This window comes from Chiloscyllium plagiosum, chromosome 35, assembly GCF_004010195.1.
Source record: "Chiloscyllium plagiosum isolate BGI_BamShark_2017 chromosome 35, ASM401019v2, whole genome shotgun sequence".
NCBI classification, from domain to species: Eukaryota; Metazoa; Chordata; class Chondrichthyes; order Orectolobiformes; family Hemiscylliidae; genus Chiloscyllium; species Chiloscyllium plagiosum.
The window spans coordinates 6,350,057-6,370,592 of NC_057744.1; positions in this window are offsets into that span (position 1 = coordinate 6,350,057).

The window sequence follows — 20,536 nt, forward strand, 5'->3', positions numbered from 1 at the left end:
AGCCACTTGACTCAAAAGCAAGGAGGCTACAGATGTATTCCCACTGATTGAAGGTTTGACAGCCAGCAAGTAAAGACTCCAGCTGACTGGTAAAAATATCCAGAGGCGTGAAGGAAAGCTTTGTTATTATAAAATGATACGGATCTGGAATGTATGGCCTGAGAATTAGCAGAAACAAGTTCAACAATAGCAAAAGGAAACAAAGGAAATACTTGATGCTACAAGGAAAGAACAATGAAGCTAGACCAACTGGATTGTTTTTAAAAAGACCAGAGTGAGCTCAATGGGTCAAATCATCTCTTTTTGTGATGTATTCATCCATGATTCTATGACATCTTGTGCAGATCTGAGCGAAGATAGTCAAATCTTGGGTCTTTACTGAAAATAAATGAACTTAAGATTTTATTTTCTGGACATTGTGGTCCCATTCTATTTTTCATCCCATTTACAATTTGTACACAGTATGGCCTTTATTTTACAATCTAGGTCTTCAAGAAATATTGGACTTGCAACTTTGAAATTGTTGTTTTACACTGTGTTTTGAAGTTTTTATTTTGTGCTCATTAAGGATAGAGTGATCCATGCCGGTGAATTGAATACTTCCCCATTTCAGGAATCTTGTGGTGGGATGAAGCTTTCCCCACATCAGGTATTGTGAGAGTTAGTTGTTAAGTAAGGTTTCCGTTAATACGGGACACTGACATATTTCCATCCTCAGGCAAGTAAACCTTTGCTGGAATGAGTCAACTTCCATTTCTACTAGAATAGGCGATGGTCTAGTAGTATTATTGCTAGATAATTAATCCAGAGACCTGTGTAAGGTTCTAGGTACCTGGGTTCAAATCCCACCATGGGGCTTGAATTCAATAACTATCTGGAAATATGAGTCGAAAGATGATCGTGGAACTATTGTTGATTGCCAGGGAAAGCTCATCTAGTTCACTGATGTCCTTTGGGGAGAGAAATCATCCTTAACTGGTCTGGCCTAAATGTGACTTCAGACCTACAGCAATGTGGTTGACTCTTAATTGCTTCTGGGAAATTAGGGATGGACAATAAATGCTGGCCCAGCCAATGACGCCCACATCTCATGAATGAATAAAAAATGTTCCCACAACAATTGACTTCAGAACCTCTTATAAAGTGAGAACGTCAATGAATGAAACATTCTAGGTTACCTTGTAATATCATTCCTTTTGTCATTTTCTCTCTTCTGTCTACCACCCATCATGAACTTCCTTTATACATCTTCAACTGGTTTCCCAATACACTGCCTCACTACTTGCTTAAAACCCATGCTCAATTTCTTTCCCAGATCTCTTGCAAGTGCATTGATCTGGGAGACTTGCCTGAAGCTTTCAATCAAGAATGGAGTGTTACATTCGAGACTGATCAGCCAGAATACTGTGTACCTACTTGGTCATGTTTAAAAATAGCACAGTGGTTAGCACTGTTGCCTCACAGCGCCAGAGACTCAGGTTCAATTCCTGCCTCGGGCGACTGACTGTGTGGAGTTTGCACATTCTCCCTGTGTCTGCGTGGGTTTTCTCTGGGTGCTCCAGTTTCCTCCCACAGTCCAAAAAATGTGCAGGTTAGCTGAATTGGTCGTGCTAAATTGCCTGTAGTGTTCGGTGTAGGGGTCTGGGTGGGTTGCGCTTCGGTGGGTCAGTGTGGACTTGTTGGGCCGAAGAGCCTGTTTCTACACTGTAAGTAATCTTAAAAAAAAGGATTGGAACACCTATGAAGCAGCCTAATGAATTCCCTCAGCATGAGAATTCACACAGACACCCACAAAAAGAATCAGCAGAAGCTTAAATGTACAGTGTGAACATTAGTTTTTGTTTTTAATTTGTTCATGAAATGTGGATGTCATGGTTAGGTCAGTACTTGTGTACATCACTATTTACATAGAAGACAGTGAATAGTCAACAACATTGTTCTGGTTTGGTGTCACACGTATCCATATCAAGCAAGGACAGCAGATTTTACAACAATGGCTGTACGGTCATCATTAGGCTAAATCTATTCCAGATTTTACCATCAACAATAATAGGATTTGACCCCATGCATTCATAACATTAACTTGGAACTCTGGACTACCAATACAGTGACATTATCACCATTGCCTCTCAGATGGTGGAGTGGCTGAAGTAGTGAATGGATGAGGTGGCAGGATGAGGAATGTGGGTAAGGGGGTGGGTGAGTGAGTTAAAGGGAGATAGTTAGGTGGGTAAGATGGGTGTGTGGCTGAAGGAGAGGTCAAGTTGGGCCATGAGGGTGCGGGATGGTAATTAAACCAGGCGAAGTCTGGTCAAGTCAAAGCTGGTGTCTAGTTGGGTAGTGGGTACAAGTCAGATTGATTGGGCAGGTGGGGTAGATGGATCAGATTGGGATTGGCTGTCTAGTTGGGGGGAGTGGGGAAAGCTGAGGTTGGGAGAGAAGCGAGGGTTCTTTGTGAATCATTCGGGACTCAATTGTGTCGTTACCTTGGATTCAGTTTGTAATGTTTCTGCCAAACATTCCCTGGGCAACTATCCAAATAAGTACTGCAGAGCTGTCCACAGCTGGGTCAGAAACTTTAGCCTGGGGTCTGGGGAGCAGAGGAATTGCCTGTTGGAAGTTCAAACTTCCTGGACAATCCTCTCAGAAATCAGTGAGGGGGTCTTAATGTGCATCTTGGGTCACATTACCTATCCCTGACAATTAGGCAATTAGATGATCTGACTGATAAACTCTTTTTCTCTGTCTACTCTTTGTGGATGGATCAGCTGAGTACTTCCAGCATTTTGTTTCTATTTTACATACCTTATATCTGAAATTGTGATTTACTGAACTGGTTCATGTTTGACCAAACCCTTTGACTGTAGAAAGTGAAGGGAATAATGTTCAAACCCATTGCATCACATTATTGGGACCACAACTCTGAATTCCTAGCATAAGAAATTACAGAACCCAAACAAATCAATGAGCCACAGAGGATCAAGTTGCATGTGAAAATTTGTTTATTTAATATCTTTGTAGAGAATGAAAAGAAAATATCCTCAATTTTAAGTGCACACATAATTATAGCCCTGTTAATGTAATCGAATTGCAGATAATGAAAATTAAACAAGAGAGCAATCTTAAAAATAACACATGGTTGCGAATTAAGTAAATGTTAAATGGTAATACCATACTAAGTTGGATTATATTATTTTTATGGTCACTTCATTACAGTTTTAATGAAGGTTGTTTAACAGCTGTCTGGGGGAGTAAGGGCTGAGAACTTCACTCGAACACGGAAAAAAACATTAATTAAGTAACTGCAAAAGAGCAGCTGACCCTAATTGATCATTATCTGCTTCCACATCCTATTATCTGAACTGCACACAATCTCTCTTGTTGCCTTCTTGCACACAGCTGTCGCTCTAGTTAGCACAGACATCTATTCCATCCATGTTGGAAAGTGTGGCACTGGAAAAGCACAGCAGGTCAGGCAGCATCTGAGGAACTGGAGAGTCGACATTTCAGGCATAAGTCCCTCATCAGGAGTGGGGGAGTGGGGAAAGGGGGCTGAGAGATAAATAGGAGAGGGACTAGGGCGGGAAGGTAACTTGGAAGGCATGTTGATATGTAGATGTAGGTGGGGGGGTGGTTGTGATGGTGATGGTCTTAGGGTAGAGCAGATAGGTGGAAAGGAAGATGGACAGGTGGGAAATTCAAGAGGGTGGTGCCAAGTTGGAGGATTGAATCTGGGATGAGGTGGGGGGAGAAAAGATGAGGAAACTGGTGAAATTGACGTTGATGCTGTGTGGTTGGATGATCCCAAGACAGAAGAATGTCTCATGGGATATGTCGACTCTCTTATTCCTCGGATGCTGCCTGACCTGCTGTGCTTTTCCAGTGCCACACTTTCATTCTGATCTCCAGCATCTGCAGTCCTCAATTTATCCTCCTTATCTATTCTATCCATATCTGAGAGCTGCATTTCAGCAGAGTTAGCAGGGTCTGTGGGAACCTTAAAAATAATGGCAGTCAGGACTCGAATGCAAGAGTCCCAGCCCATTTTCTGATTGATCCAATTTCTGCTGGTAGGTGAAAATGTAAAGGTATAAGGGAAATCTAAATGCAGCCAATGCTAAGCTCCAGGCCCTGAGCCCACACCATGGGAATCATAAATTGATTATGTAGGTGTAAACAACCTTGAAAGACAGGTCTGCATAGCTAATGATCGGAATTTTTCTTCAATGCCCTCCCTTTTTAAAACTTAAAAAAATTATTTCTGCTCTCAAAGTTTAAAAACAATCTCTGAACAACAGCATTTATAGATGGCAATCTGCTATGGGGTTGAAAACAAATAGCATGTAGTTCAATTATTTATTTTTGAGATTTCTCAAGAGCTATTGCTATGTCATCACAAATGTTTGGCTGAATTTCAAAAGCTAAAATGATCTCAGCAGGGAATTCTGAATTCACAATGTGATTAACAACTTAAATAGGATATTAAAGGATTATGAATCTTTGATGTGTTGACTAAATAGTAGTTTGAGTTTATAAAAATAAACATGAGCTTTAAAAGTTTTGCATGTGCTTTAAGAGTGAGATTTTTCTCACTGACAAATTTGTAATGGCAGGAGCTGTATTAAATAGTGTAATCAGGCTTTCTTTCATTCTTGTGTTGTGTCCTCATGTTTGATACTAGGTGAGTGACTATAGAGGTAGTTTGGTGGCTTGAGTCATAAATGAGGGTTGAAAAGGTGACATGATTTGACGTGGAGGGTATGAGTAGCTGTGAGAAAAGGGATATAGAGATTGAAGGGTTTAAGAATTCTAGAGCTAATAGCTGCTGGAACATAATCCCAGAGAACCACAACAGGCCTACCACCTGGCATGCCTTCTATGTATGAGAGTCAGTATAGTATCTTCAGTCATCTATGTATGTGTAATGCACAGTTTGTCAGAATCCATACTATGTGTATATTGTAGCATTTTAAATATTTAGTTAATAAGCTTCAAAACAACTGACTCAATGGGGACACAGCCTTTGTGGTCTATTATATATTAAATTAACAGGTAGAATACCATAAAACACACCATAGTAGCTGTAAGCAGCTTGTTGACAGCTAATATGCAGCTCGTTATGGAAAGTCAATTTTTCTAAATAGTCACCCATGAACTGTCTGAATTCAGGACTGAAGTGACAACTACAACCAAATCTAAAGTGCGACAATGAAACATTCTCTCTCTCGATCTTGCTCTTTCAAAATAAAGATCAGCTAATAAAGCTCAGTCAGAGTATTGAGTACAGGCGTTGGGAGGTCATGTTACGGCTGTACAGGACATTGGTTAGGCCACTGTTGGAATATTGTGTACAGTTCTGGTCTCCTTCCTATCGGAAAGATATTGTGAAACTTGAAAGGTTCAGAAAAGATTTACAAGGATGTTGCCAGGGTTGGAGGATTTGAGATATAGGGAGAGGCTGAACAGGCTGGGGCTGTTTTCCCTGGAGTGCGGACGCTGAGGGTGACCTTATAGAGGCTTACAACATTTTGAGGGGCATGGATAGGGTAAAGTTAAAAATCACACAACACTAGGTTATAGTCCAACAAGTTTAATTGGAAGCACACTAGCTTTCGGAGCGTCACTCCCTCATCTGGTGATAGTGGAGGGCTCAATCCTAACACACAGAATTTAAAGCAGAAATTTACAGTGTGATGAGCCCTCCACTATCACCTGATGAAGGAGGGATGATCCAAAAGCTAGTGTGCTTCCAATCAAACCTGTTGGACTATAACCTGGTGTTGTGTGATTTTTAACTTTGTACAATCCAGTCCAACACCGGCATCTCCAAATCATGGATGGGATAAATAGACAAAGTATTTTCCCCTGGGGTGGGGGAGTCCAGAGCTAGAGGGCATAGGTTTAGGGTGAGAGGGGAAAGATATAAAAGAGACCTAAGCGGTAACGTTTTCACGCAGAAGGTGGTGCGTGTATGGAATGAGCTGCCAGAGGAAGTGGTGAAGGCTGGTACAATTGCAACATTTGAAAGGCATTTGGATGGGTATATGAATAGGAAGGGTTTGGAGGGCTATGGGCCAGGTGCTGGCAGGTGGGACTAGATTGGGTTGGGATATCTGGTCGGCATGGACAGGTTGGGCCAAAGGGTCTGTTTCCGTGCTGTACATCTGTATGACTCAATGATAGCTCTAACCTAAAAGAAACTCCCAGAATAAAGTATATTAGACAAACATAGAAAATGTTTGGTCTTATGGTCTTAAAATGTTTTCTATGATAAACAGGCCTTGCTTCTGTTCAGATATTGGTGATTCTACCATTTACTTTGCTCAAAATGGTATGAAAATAAGCAAAATGTACAATTTCATCCCTGCTTTATATTTGGTGACCACTATCTGAAGGCTCAATTTGCAACTTTTAAAGGGGCAACAATATATTATAACAGAGAAAAGAAAAGAGAACCAAACAGCAATTTTTTTAAAAAAAAACAGGAAATACATTCCACTGCAGTCCTGATTTTGTACTGGATTTTTGAGAAAGTATAACTTTATAAAGAAAGTTGGAAAGCAAGCATTGCACCATGGATTGGCATTCCAATGTCATTCAGTCAGAAATTCAGTTAGTTAAGGAAAGATTCCATCTTTATGTAATGGATTAATGACAAAGAGCAACAAATTTTTAAAAAAGTCTTTCTAGCTTGGGTTCTGAAGGATTAAGAAATCTGAAATATTTGACTATTTCTGATAATGGCCACAAGATCCTGACAACATTTTTTCAATTTTACAGGAGCAACTCAAATTTCAGAATACACAGATCAAAAGCTCTTGTCCTATCACCAATATGTAAAACAATTGACCAATATTTAGGCAGCTATTGACACAAATGTATGCATTGTGATATCACCAAAACTAACATAGCTGAAACCAGATCCTTTTGAGCAACACTGCTGGGAAAGAAAGCTTCAGAGTATATCAGTGTTTTACTAGAAGACCAAAAGTTTAAAATAATTATGGCTGGTCAGCAAATGCTTGAATCTGAAACAAGTATTTCAGGTACCAACAGATTCAGAACATCCAAATCTTGTATGAATTATGGGTAGTCTCACCCACCAAGATAATGTTCAACATCTTGTGGCACATGCAAGCTATGTTTTCCAAAGGACATGGGGCTGAAATGAGTAAGAAATCCATGGCATGCAAGCTTGTCAAAATCTAAGTGGCATCTGAAAAGATAAAGCTTGTAGACCCTAGTCAGTCAGTCAGTACTTGCTATAATCTTGACGCACCACATGGATGTCATTAGTCAAGCTGAAGCCTTTACTGCCACCCTCGTGATATATGCAAAGAAATGAACAACATGCCCTATCAATTATAGAATAGAATCATAGAATCACTATAGTGTGGAAACAAGCCCTTCAGCCTAACAAGTCTACATCGACCCTCAAGAATAACCCACCCAGACCCATTTCCCCTACCCTATATTTACCCCTGACTAATGCACCTAATCTACACTTCCCTGAAGACTATGGGCAATTTAGCACGGCCAATTCACCTAACCTACACATCTTTGGACTGTGGGAGGAAACCGGAGCACCCAGAGCAAATCCACACAGACACGGGGAGAATGTGCAAACTCCACACAGACAGTGAGGCCACAGTGGTAACCACTGAGCCCCCATGCCAAACTTGACACCAGTATGAGTACAAATTTCTTCCCTTTACACATCGCATATAACCTGCACACAGGAAACTGGCCCAGTGTAGTGTAGTCCACATGAGATGGGTCCATTGTAAGCAGTGGACATAAGATCCAAGAATTGGCATTATCCTCTTAAATGACAATACAGAATGGCAATCTGAAACCTCTTACATTGTTAGAACAGATGGTTCTCTTATTATTGGTCTAAAAATGTAAATACGTAAATATTATGATTCATGAGATAACAAACCCCTCAGTTAAATATGAAAGATTCCAAACTGCACCAATTTCATATGATTTGATCACAGCAGAGCAGACTTGCATCCCATAATAACCAGCTTCAATAGCTCAAATAGATCACCATCAGCCAGTGGCCACAACACATCCAACTGTTTCCCAAGATATTACATACTTTTTTTATTATTGTCCATCCAGAGTTGCCCTTGAGATGGTAGTGGTGAGATGCCTTCTTGAACCACTGCAGTCCACTTGCTGTAGGTTGACCCACAATGCCCTTTGGGGAAGGAATCCCAGGTTTGGAATTTAGATCATCCAGAGGTGAACTGGGCATCCTCACAAATGTAATCTTCAAAAGGCAAACAAGTTGCAATTCCACAAACTCAAGACCTGCTAAACCATATACACAAGTCACATAGGCACAGAAAGGTTCTGGAAATGGGTAAGAGAATCCATATATGGGCCCTGCAATAATTAGGACATTGATCAACTATTGTATGAAATATATCAAATTCCACCAACATTAACAAACAAGAGAACCCTTCCTTCCATATGAAATTCCTTCTGAGCCGTGGGTGCAAGCAAGGCACTGATATTTACCCAGTTTATGGATGCTGTCACATTCTGGTGACTGACTACTTCCTGGTCAGCAGTCACACAACACCTGGTTATAGTCCAACAGGTCTATTAGAAATCACAAGCTTTCAGAGCATTGCTGGACTATAATCTCATCTCCTCGAGCTTTAAAAGAAATGAAATCGGTGGGGGTGGGATCTGCGCTTTCAGGAGGCAGGTTGTGGCTAAACTATTTTAAAGAGGCTGCGTACAGCCAATTGAAACTAGTGGTCCATTTTTCACTCGTACCTAAACCTCATGCAAATTAGAGTCATAGAAATGTACAGCACGGAAACAGAACCTTCAGTCCAACCTGTCCTTGCCGACCAGATATCCTGAATTAATCTAGTCCCATTTGTTAGCACTTGACCTATATCCCTCTCAACCCTTCTATTAATTTACCCATCAAGGTGCCTTTTCAATTTTGACGAGTGAAAGGAGGTGTGAACTCTTATGTCCATAATGGCCTTTATTGCTCAATTGCTTGTAGACCAAGAAGAAAGCTTATGTCACCCCCACATACCCCAACCTGCCTATCTCCTTTCAACATTTGACTATTGGCTTATCACATCCCAGGGTGTTCAGTTCATCCTGACAATGTGTACCAAACTCCCACCTCTGCCAAGATTTTAGCCCTACCTTTCCATTTTCCTGACTGCCTCCCAGGCTAAGCAATGACCTCCCAGTCAATCTGTCTGCATTTTGGGAAGGAAATCGTTTGAGATCATTTAAAACAGATCTTGCCATTAAATCTTACAGAACCTGTGGGAAACCCTTCTGGTTTCCTGTCTGCAAATCCTATTGCCTGTTCTTCCCAGCTCTGAGCTATTATTGGACCCTGTGTCTCACTGGAGAGGCTTGGAATGGAGAGTCCTGTCAGATGGGATTGTAATTTGCTTTTTCCATCCAAACGCTATGGACTCTGTGATAGTTCTGTTGGATACATATATTGTTTGCAAAGACTAACGCTAACTTGAGTCCATCAAAACGCTAAGGTTAAGCAGTAACCTAAAAAGAAATTCAGCCTGTGCACCATCAGCACAACGATTATGAAAAACTATAAGATCGCAGATACAAATAAATCTTTACTTGCAATTGTTGAGCTGCTTCTGGCATCACCATGGGAACAACCACACACTCTCCTAGTGTGGGATGGTGCCTGCAGTAACATTGCATAAACTATACTAAATTATACCTCTTAAAATGAAGCAGTAACATCGTGTTCCTAATGATAAAAGAGCATTTGAATCAATACTGGCTAACTGTTTATACAAAATTAAAGTAGGTAGGCATTGTGATCCTCCACTGTATTCTGATTACCTTTCGATACCTGGAACACCCTCCTGTGTTAAAAGCATTGCATTAATCCGTGTTGTTTCTCTCGTTAGGTCTTTCAAGGTGTAGTCCTTGATTCGCTCTTTGTTATGACTTCTTTTGGATAAAAGCAGCAGAAGCAAATCTAAAGTTTGAACAATACTTGATGTAACTCTTAGAAAAACAGAATTACATTATTGCATTCAAAGGGGTGTTTGTGGAGTGACAGAACAATACAGTCACAAATTGATGAATGCGACTATCATATGCATGTATATATTATTAAAATTTACCTCGCACCTGGTAATTTTTCCACCAAGAACCCATTAATCAACAGTTATTTCATTGCTCTGAATGCATCTTTTAGAAGTCTTTTTCCATATCTTAACCACTCAATCACAAAGCTATCTGAACCATTCAATCACAAAGCGCCCTTCTCAGCATAAATATTCTAACCTACTGCATAATATGAGTATATGTATTTCATTCATTTATTGGATGTGGACGGAAGGTAAGGCAATATTATTAGCGAGTCAGGATGGTGTTTGGCTTGGAGAGATATTTTCATGTGACAGTGTTCCCAAGTATCTGTTGCCCTTGTTCTGGATGATAGAGATCACATGTTTAGAACCTAAGCTTCCACAGGAGGTTGCTAATCAGTAGTAAATATTTATTAAAAGTGGTGAAACATGTCAAGTCAAATATTACACTCAAGTCTGAGCTGAAGCAAAACAATGTACTTACAATCAATGTTTATTTCTTGTATGCTGTATTTTGAATTATTTGACATTATTTTCCATATCAGGTCTTCAGCTGTCTATCCTTTGCCTTTCAGACTCCTATGAAACATCACTCACAGCACAATACAGGCCTCCCCAGTGAGTTATAAGATGGTTGACCCGTTGTGCAGCAATCTTTGAATCTAAATGTCACCCTGCAATACACACTGCATTGTTAGAAATAACAGCAAGTTGAGTACAGAAAATATTTCCATTCCCGAAGGACGTTTGAAGATTACTAGATCCCACGGTCTGGTCAGATGCAGCTGGAATATGTCACAAAAGGGGAGAATTAAATTACTTTTTCAGTCCTACGAAGAAGCAAACATTATCTAATGGGACGTCAATAAACTCTGGCAGTTGATTGCCCGAGAGTTTAGTAGTTTGTTTTTAACCTCCTGCAATGTACCTTTGGTGAAACCAGTTTGTAGTATCACAGAGTGATAGCACCTTAGTGGGAGGCCATTTAGCCAATCCTCTGTGCTGGCTGTCTGCAAAGACAACACAAGTAGTCCCACTCTCCTGCAGTGTTTCTATTTTCTGATAATTATACAGTATCATGTTGAAAGCCAAGTTTGAATCTATCCCCACCACATTCAGGCATTAAATTCCAGATCTCAACCACTAAAACTCATGGAATTTAACAGTACAGGAGGTGGCCATTTGGCCCATCATGTCTGTAAAAGCTCCCTAAAGAACTGCCCAGCTGGTTCCATTTTCCAATCTTACCTCTGTAGTTCTCTAAATTACTTTCAAATATATATCCAGCTCTGTTTTGAAACCACCTTTGAAAGCAGCGTCCACCACTCTCCCAGACAGTGCATTCCAAATCCTAACAACTCTGAATAAAGAAGTTCCTTCTCATCTCACTCTTAGCTCTCTTGCTAACAACCTTGAAGTTGTGACATAGTTACTGATTCACCAACTAGTGGAAACAGTATAATCCTTTTTACCCTGTCAATATTCTTCACAATTTTGAACATTTCAATAAAGTCACCCCTTAATCTGCTCTGCTCCACTCCAAGGAGAATAAGCTCAATTTCTCTAGTAATCTTTCTTTGTATCTAAAATCCCTCACTTGGGAATTTTCGAGTAAATCCCCTCTGTGCCATCTTACCACTTCCTTAGAAAAGGTACCCAGAACTGAACAAAATACTCCAACGTAGTCAGCCAATGATTTGGAGAGGTGCAGCATCACATCCTTGCTTTTGTACTCACTGCTTCAATTTATAAGCTCAAGGATCCTTTAAGGCTTCTTAACAAATGTTTCAACTTACCTGACCACCTTCAGAGAATTATGTATGTGAACTCAGAGGTCCCAATGTTACTGCACTCCCCTCAAAGTTGTACCATTGAGCCTGTATTGTCTCTTCATATTTCTTCTATCAAAATACATTACATGACATTTCACTGTATTGAAATTCATTTGTCAGGTGTCTGCCAATTCCAATTCAACCATCTTTTCAATATCTCTCTGAAGTCACTCAGCATCATCCTCATAATTCACTATTCTCCCAAGCTTAGTGTTAGCTGCACATTTAGAAATTGTGTCCTCAATGCCCATTTATGAATCAGAAAAGGGTCCCGACATCAATACCTAGGGAACTTTTCTTTCAATACATCTTCAATCTGATAAATGCTCAGCTATACCTACCCTCTGTTTCCTAGCTTTTAACCAAGTGCTACTCCATGCTGCCAAGGACTCATTAATCCTAAACATTTTTTAATTTGCTGACCAATCTACTGTGTAGTACCAAATTAAATGCTTTGTGAAAGCCCAAATGTACAACATCCATAGCACTACCCCATACCTACTGCCTATGTCACCTCAAAGAACACAACAAAATTTGCTCGACATGACCATGTTGACAAAGCCATGTTGACTATCTGCTCTTAATCGGTATAGTGTTTCATTCATGTTGCCATTTTATTTTGCTAAATGCTTTAATGTTGTTTAACAATATAAAAGGTTGGCCTGAATACTGAGTTAACTAGCTATTCATTTTGTGACCTCCATCTGTGTGATGCCTGTTCCTGCTACAGTGTCTTGGCTTGACCAGTAAACTGAATTAAACCAGATTTGCTTTTCACTAACTGACCTTGAGATTCCTGGACCCTCATCTAGTTTATCATTTTAACTTGGGCCAGGATAGGGTCAAGGGCGATATCCATTTAGCTGTTGGTCATACATTTCTCCCAAGTGACTCCAGTGGATGTGAAAAATAGGAGAGATGTGTAATGGGCGACTGAATCAAAGTTACCTGTTTTGCATTACCAAAGTCAAAATTGTCTCCTCTTAAGAAATGCACAATAATACAGACACTGGTTATCTGAAAGAAAAACAGAAAATTCTTAAAATCCTCAGCAGTCTCAGAGTAACTGTGGAGGCAGAAATACATTAACATTTTAGACTGTGACTTATTTGTCAGATGTGACCTGGCCAATTGATATTTCCAGAATTTTATTTTAACTTTGCTACATTGTACACAATGGACTTCTATTCCTGTCTAGGAGTAAATGGAAATAGGAATAACTGCTGTAGCTGGTTATGTAGTAAGATCAGGTCAATATTCAGATGAAGGAGCACTAACAAATATTATAAACATAAGTAGATGCTAGGAACGATAAGACAAGATATCTCTAGAACCCTACAATGAGATCATCATTATGACATTACCGCTTACTCATATCCTCTGTAGCTGTTCTTGGAGTAAAAGGTACAATAAACCATCTATTCTCCAACTACTATATGAATCAACATGAAATCAGCTTAGATGAGGATCATATTAATGAACTAAATGCTAAACATAAGACTGCTGATGATGAAGGTGGAAAGATTGCTCATTTGCTCTGAAATGTAGAATATAGCTCAGGGATTTAAATTCAGGTATTACAATATCTCTAGAAGGAAAAAAGTTAGTATTAGAGAAAGTGGCCATGAAACAAACAGATTGTTGAGAACCCGTCTGGTTCAATAACATATATCAAGGAAGGTGACAGCACAGTCAGGAAGGCGTTTGACTATGTTATATTCCCTACAGAATGGAAACAGGCCCTTTGGCCCAACAACTCCACACCGACCCTCCGAAGAGTAACCCACCCAGACCCATTCCCCTACCCCGTATTTACCCCTGACTAACGCACCTAACACTGTGGGCAATTTAGCGTGGCCAATTCACCTGACAAGCACATCTTGGGATTGTGGGAGGAAACCGGAGCACCCGGAGGAAACCCACGCAGAAACAGGGATAACGTGCAGACTCCACACAGTCAACCAATGTGGGAACTGTACCCAGGTCCCTGGTGCTATGAGGCAGCAGTACTAACCACTGAGCCACCCTACTGCCCCGTAAGTGACCGTAAGAATGTTCAACATTGACTATGGACCCAGTGAAGTGTCATGGCATCAAGTTAAGTCTGGGAAATGAACCTTGCTGATTTTCAGTTATCACCCTCCCTAAGTGGATGAATCAATACTTCTATAAAGACCATATGAAGAAGAACTGAGGGTAGCAAGATCACTGAATGTGGGGAGCTTCACTGTCCATCACCAAGCATGGGTCTGATTAGAATCATAGAATCCCTACAGTGTGGAAGCAGGCCATTTAGTCCATCAAGTCCAGACCGATCCTCCAAAGTGCATCCCAGCCAGACCCACTCCCCTCCTATACCCGTAACCCTGTATTTCCCATAGCCAATCCATCCAACCAGCACATCTTTGGATTGTGGGAGAAAGCTTGAGCACCTGGGAGGAAGCCCACACAGACACGGGGAGAATGTGTAAACCCCACATAGACAGTCACCCGAGGCTGGAAATGAACCCGGTCACTGGCGCTGTGAGGCAGCAGTGCTAACCATCCAGCTGTCATGCTGAAAAATTGCTCTGATCTGTACTGTCCACAAATGCAAGAGACCGAGGCATGCAGGTGCATATTTCCTTGAAAGTGGAGTCACAGGTAGACAGATGAAGGCAACGTATGGTGTGCATGCTTTTATTGGTCAGAACATTGAGTCTAGGAGTTGGGAGGTCAAGTTGCAGCTGTATAGGACACTGGTGAGTCCACTTTTAGACTACTGCATACAATTCTGGTCTCCCTACTATCGGAAAGATGTTAAACTTGAAATGTTGCGGAAAAGATTTAAAAGGATTTTGCTGAGTTGGAGGGTTTGAACTACAGGGGGAGGCTGAATAGGCTGGGGCATTTTTTTTCCCTGGAATATTGGGGGCTGAGTGGTGACCTTATGGAGGTTTATAAAATCATGAGGGATGTGATAGTCAAGGTCTTTTCGCCCGGGTAGGACAGTCCAAAACTAGGCAGTTTAAGAAGAGAGGGGAAAGATTTAATAGGGACCTGAGTGATAACTTTCTCATGCAGAGGGTGGTCTGTGTATGGAATGAACTGCCAGAAGAAATTATGGAAGCTGGTACAATTACAACATTTAAAAGGCATCTGGATGGGCAAATGGATTGGAAAGGTTTAGAGGAATACTGGCAAATAAGACTAGATCAGTTTAAGATATCTGGTCAGCATGGACGAGTTGGACAGAAGGGTCTGCTTTCGTGCTGTATATCTTTATGACTCTATGTCCAATTACTGCCCATTCAGTCCATTCTCAGCCATCATCAAGATGATGGAAGCCATTGTTGACAGTGCTGTCAAGTGGCACCTATTTAAGTAATCTGTTAACCCATGCCAGAGATCGTTCAGCTCCAGACCTCCTTACAGCCTTTGTCAAAAAAGTGCACAAAACAGCTGACACCCAGAGGTGATGAGAGAGTGACTCACATCCTGTGAATAATTTGCTTTTAAATCCTAAAGGGAACTAAAATTCTGAGGGACAGTTAAAGGGATACTGCTGTTGGGAGCTGAATAGAATTAATATTTAAATTTTCATAATTCTTTGGGTTATTTTCAAAAACACGTACATAGGTGATTAAGGCTTGCTGCTTAGTTCTGATATTTTTGCTTCAGGTTCACGGAAAAATTCTGAGAGCTGGTTGTCTCCCTGGGACAGATAATATTTTACAAGTTTGCACTGAGATAATGAAAAGGTTAGTAATGTAACAATAACAGAAATCCACCCAACGTTCATGAGGCATTTTATTACTGTGATATTATCCTTAAACAACTGCAACAAACACTCAAAACATAATATTAAAAGAATCGTAATTTTTAATTATATTGTTATTGCTTTACTAACTGTGCTACCACACTCATGAAGCTCAATGAAATCTAGGACAAGGTAGCCCTGCTTGTTCAGTGACCCATCCACCACTTTCAACATTCACTCCCTCCACCACCAGTGCTCAGTGGCAGCAGTGTCTACTACCTACATGATGCACTGGAGCAACGCACTAAAGCTCTTTGAAATGCTCCTTCAAAACCTGTGACTCACCACCATCTTAAAGGGACAAGAGCAGCAGATACCAGCTTCACGTTCCCCTCCAAGCCACTCACCACCCTGACTTAGAAATATCTCCTATATATATATTTCACAAAGGGCACACTTCCCCATGAGACACTCCATTTGCTAATTTTTTTGCACACTTACTTAACCTATCAATGTCTCTGTAAACTGTACCTCTCTTGCAATTTGCCTTTCCACCTTTTTCGATCTTCAATTATTCATATTTTACTGGCTAGTCCATCATCAGACTTGATAATGACCAGCTCTACTTTTTATGTTTCTCTGTGTGCAAATAAGATAATCAGTGACACTTTATTGATTCACTGAACTTTAGACTGAAATGTGATTAGTACTCAGATACTTTGATTTAGAATTTGTGTTGGCACATGGTGGGATGTCTAGATGCTTATTATTTCTCTCCAAATCTTCAGTTTGAACAAGTTTAGACCTCAAAATGTTAGAAGAGCAAACTAATAATGGCACATAGTAAGGATAACAAATCAACTCCGTGAAATAAAAGGATCAACTTTTTATTTTAGAGAGTTTTGAGAAGATTTGTAGCTCAGGTGAGGTTCTGGATGTACGTTTGCTCACTAAGCTGGAAGGTTCGTTTTCAGACATTTTGTCCCCATACTAGATAACATCAGTGAGCTTCCGGTGAAGCACTAAATAGAAAGCAAGCCATAACCCAGTCCTTCACCAGAGGTTCACTGATGATGCTACCTGGTATGGTGACGAAGCGCCTGAAAACAAACCTTCCAGCTCAGCGAGCAAACTTACATCCATGAGATTTAGAATTGAGAAAAAAACAGAAACGATGAAGAGGGAGGTAGAGTGAATAAGGCTCAAGTTAAATGTTCAAAGATTAAGTGTCACAGGAAAAACATCAGATTAAATTTGACACTAAGGTATTTAAAGAAATATTCAGACAGGTAGCAACCAAGTGGTTAGGCTTTAAGAAGTGAAACAATGGTTATTATAGAGGCAAGGGTGAAAATGATTATGGATGAAATACTGGTTGTAGTGCCCATTGTTATTGTGGTAACTTAAAGAGTTACCCAATCAATCCTGTCCCAAATGTCTCTGCATTTCTTTACAGGCATTTGGGCTCAAAACAAGAACACAGCCATTTAAGTTCAATAACAGCTTTAGGAATTCCTTCAATCTACACAGCATATCTAGCCAGACTGCTAAGATTAATCATAAGTAAAGTATATCTTTAATGAAAAACTGTAAAATGTGACCAAGTGTCTTTTTTTTCTGCCAAACATCACTGCCTGTGCGCTATGGTCTGAGCTCTGATCTATGTGTTAGCTCACATAAAATATGCCCCCAAGACTGAGTTCCTGTTAAGACAAATGTCTTGAAGTTTATTAACCATGTTAAAAATTCACATTGCAATTATAACATAGACTTATTCATAGCCTTGATTCTGTGCTTACTGATTTACTGTCATTGCATACACATAACTTTACTGACTTACTGACTCCATAACTGAAAAGAAGGCAAGAAGGTTACATGTTGTGATGCCACTTGTCTGTCATAAAGATACACTGTCAGTCTGGTTTGGAATCTGTGCAACAAAACAACACTTGGAAACAATGGAACTGATCTGAATGATCTTGTATAATAATATAGAACCCCAGTTTGAAGCAGTTCCATCATTTCCATGTTTTGCATGTTTTTTTTTCCTTCTAACATTGCACCTCCAAAACACAGAAACCAGGAGCAGGATTAGATCAATCTGTCCTTTGAGCCTGTTCAATTCACAAAAAAAAATCCTTGTGGTTTCCTGAAAATGTACTCCTGCTCCTAAGGTCAATCATTCACTTACTCAGATAAAATAAACTGAGGAATGATGGTTGGAAGAGTTAGCAGCCAAATACATGTGGGCATTGTGTAATAATTTTTGGTTTATTAGTTTAATGACTGTCTTAAGCACACCCAAATAGCAAGCAGAGGTTGCTGTTTGGCTGTGCAAAGCACTCCAACATAAATACCAATTATGAGTCATTTTCAGACTAACATGAAAACAGGAAGTTATGGTGCTGGGAGCGATGTATAATTTCCAACAGTAAAGGTTAAAGAAATGGATGATCAATGTTAACAAAGCATGCCTGGAGTGTCACTAGTGTCAGCTGTGGGTCACTGGGGTAGCACGGACTCAAGAGGTTTAGGTTTCAAGTGTCACCACAGGCGAGAATGTAAACCTCTAATGCAGCATTGCTGAAGGTGCCATTCTTTGAAGGGGATGTTAATCTAAGGTCCTGTATGTGAAGGGTCTCACTGCACCAATATTCCTTTTAATGTGCCTAGTTACATAGCATTCCAAGAGTGGTCACATATAGGTCAGCCTCTTGAAGTGGCCACGCAATCAGGACGCACTCTTAAAAACTTATCTGCATCCTCCTAAAATCAAAACTAGAGGGTACATTCTGTGGCATTATTTCCTAAAGGATTAAGAGAGCTCTCACCAATGTCTTGGCTTATGTTTATTCCTGAACCAGCATCACTAAAACAAATTATCTGGTCATTGTCTCCCTGCTGTTTGTGGGAGATTGCTGTGCACAAATTAGTTGTTGCGTCTCCTAAATTACACCAGTGACTACACTTTCAACGCACTTCATTGGCAGCTGAGTGTTTTGAGACATCCTGTGTTTGCTAATGGCACAATATAAATGCCAGCCTTTTTGTTCTTTCAGAATAATCTTCAAAATAGACTTTAAAAGGTATCATCAAGGATCTGGATAGCAGCAACATCACAAAGCTTATACAGTCAAAATCAATACCAATAAATCATTCAGGCAGATGCAACCAGATCAGAACCATAATCTGGGAAGTGCTTAAGCCAGACCTCCATTTTCATCTTAGAATCACAAAGCTATAGCAACCTCATCGCAATATTCGGGATTAACTCTTGAATTACAAGACAAAAACAACAACAACAATTTGTGTTTATCTAGATTCCTTAAAGTAGTAAAATATGTGTATTCATTTTCAGAAAGGATATCAAAGAAAATTTAATACCAACTATTATATTCATTCATTGGCAGTCCCTCTCGGATAGGGATAATTCTTCCACTCTCACGGTGAGTCTGTAGGTAGCTATACAGACTGATGTGTCTACAACAGGCTCTGTTACACTTGCAGAAGGTGGTCATGGGAAGGGGTTGGTAGGGCTCCTTTCACTATTCTTGCCCGGTTTCTGTCTTTTCCCAACAGCAAGACTCAAGGTACTTAATGCCTTCCCAGATACTCCTCCTCCAATTTGGACAGTCTTTGGCCAGGGATTCCCAGGTGTCTGTGGGAATGCTGCACTTTGCCATATAATCCTTATAAAGGTAATTGGAGCAGACAAAGCTGGGGTTAAAGGAATGTCTTCAAAAAAGGAGGAAAGAGGGCAGAGGGAGACAATTCCAGAGTTGAGGTCCTGAATTGCTAAAGCCACCAAGAGAGACAGTGAAGATCAAGGCTGCATAGAGGCAGAGCTGGGGAAGGCATGCAGGCATTGTGGAGTGTTTCAGGAGTAGGAGCAGGGGTTAGTGGTGGTACTAGTGAGATGGAGTGTTGATGAGTCCATGGAAGAATGTGAAAACATGAGGTAAAAACTGAAAATGTACTTGACCAGGAACTGAAACATGGCATTGAGCAACAGATGAGTGAACAGGTTGACTTAGGACCAGGGCACCATACATTAGCACGATTGAGTTTTGCAGAGTGGAGGGTGGGAGGTTGATGATGGAAGTGTTGGCGAGCCAAGACTATAGGGAAATACCTGGATGAGACATTTAAGAGGCTGCAGTCGTTCCTTTACCCTCGCCCTCTCCCCACCCCTGTTATAACTTCTTCTCACCATACTCCTCTCCAATTTCTGCTTCGGCTGGAACCTCAGACTGATGGCAAGTTAACCGACAGGAGCAGTGGAGCAGGCTCATGGGGTTACTGTCAATATTGCTCAGTTGAAAGCACCATCAGCTCTGAATCAGAAGGTTGTCAGCTCGAATACCAGCCCACACTTTGAGTACTAAAGTCAGATGACCATTTCAATGCAGTACTGAGGGAGTGCCATGCTGCCAGAGATGTTGTATTTTGACTGAGATCTGGACTGTCCTTTCAGGTGGACTTCAGAGATCTCATGGAGAAAGTGGGGACTGCAGATGCTGGCGATCAGAGTAGAGAGTGTGTTGCTGAGAAAGCACATCAGTTCAGGCAGCTTCCGAGGAGCAGGAGAATCGATGTTTCAGGCATAAGCCCTTCATCAGGAATGAGGCTAGTGGGCCGGGGCTGAGAGATGAATGAGAGGGGAAGTGGGGTGGGGTGGGTAACTGGGGAAGTGATAGATAGATGAAGGTGAGGGTGAAGGTGATAGATCAGAGGGGCAGTGATGGACCGGTCCGGAGGGCGGTGCCAAGTTGGAAGTTTGGGACTAGGATAATGTAGGGGGAGGGGAAATGAGGAAGCTGTTGAAATCCACATTTATCCTTTTTCAA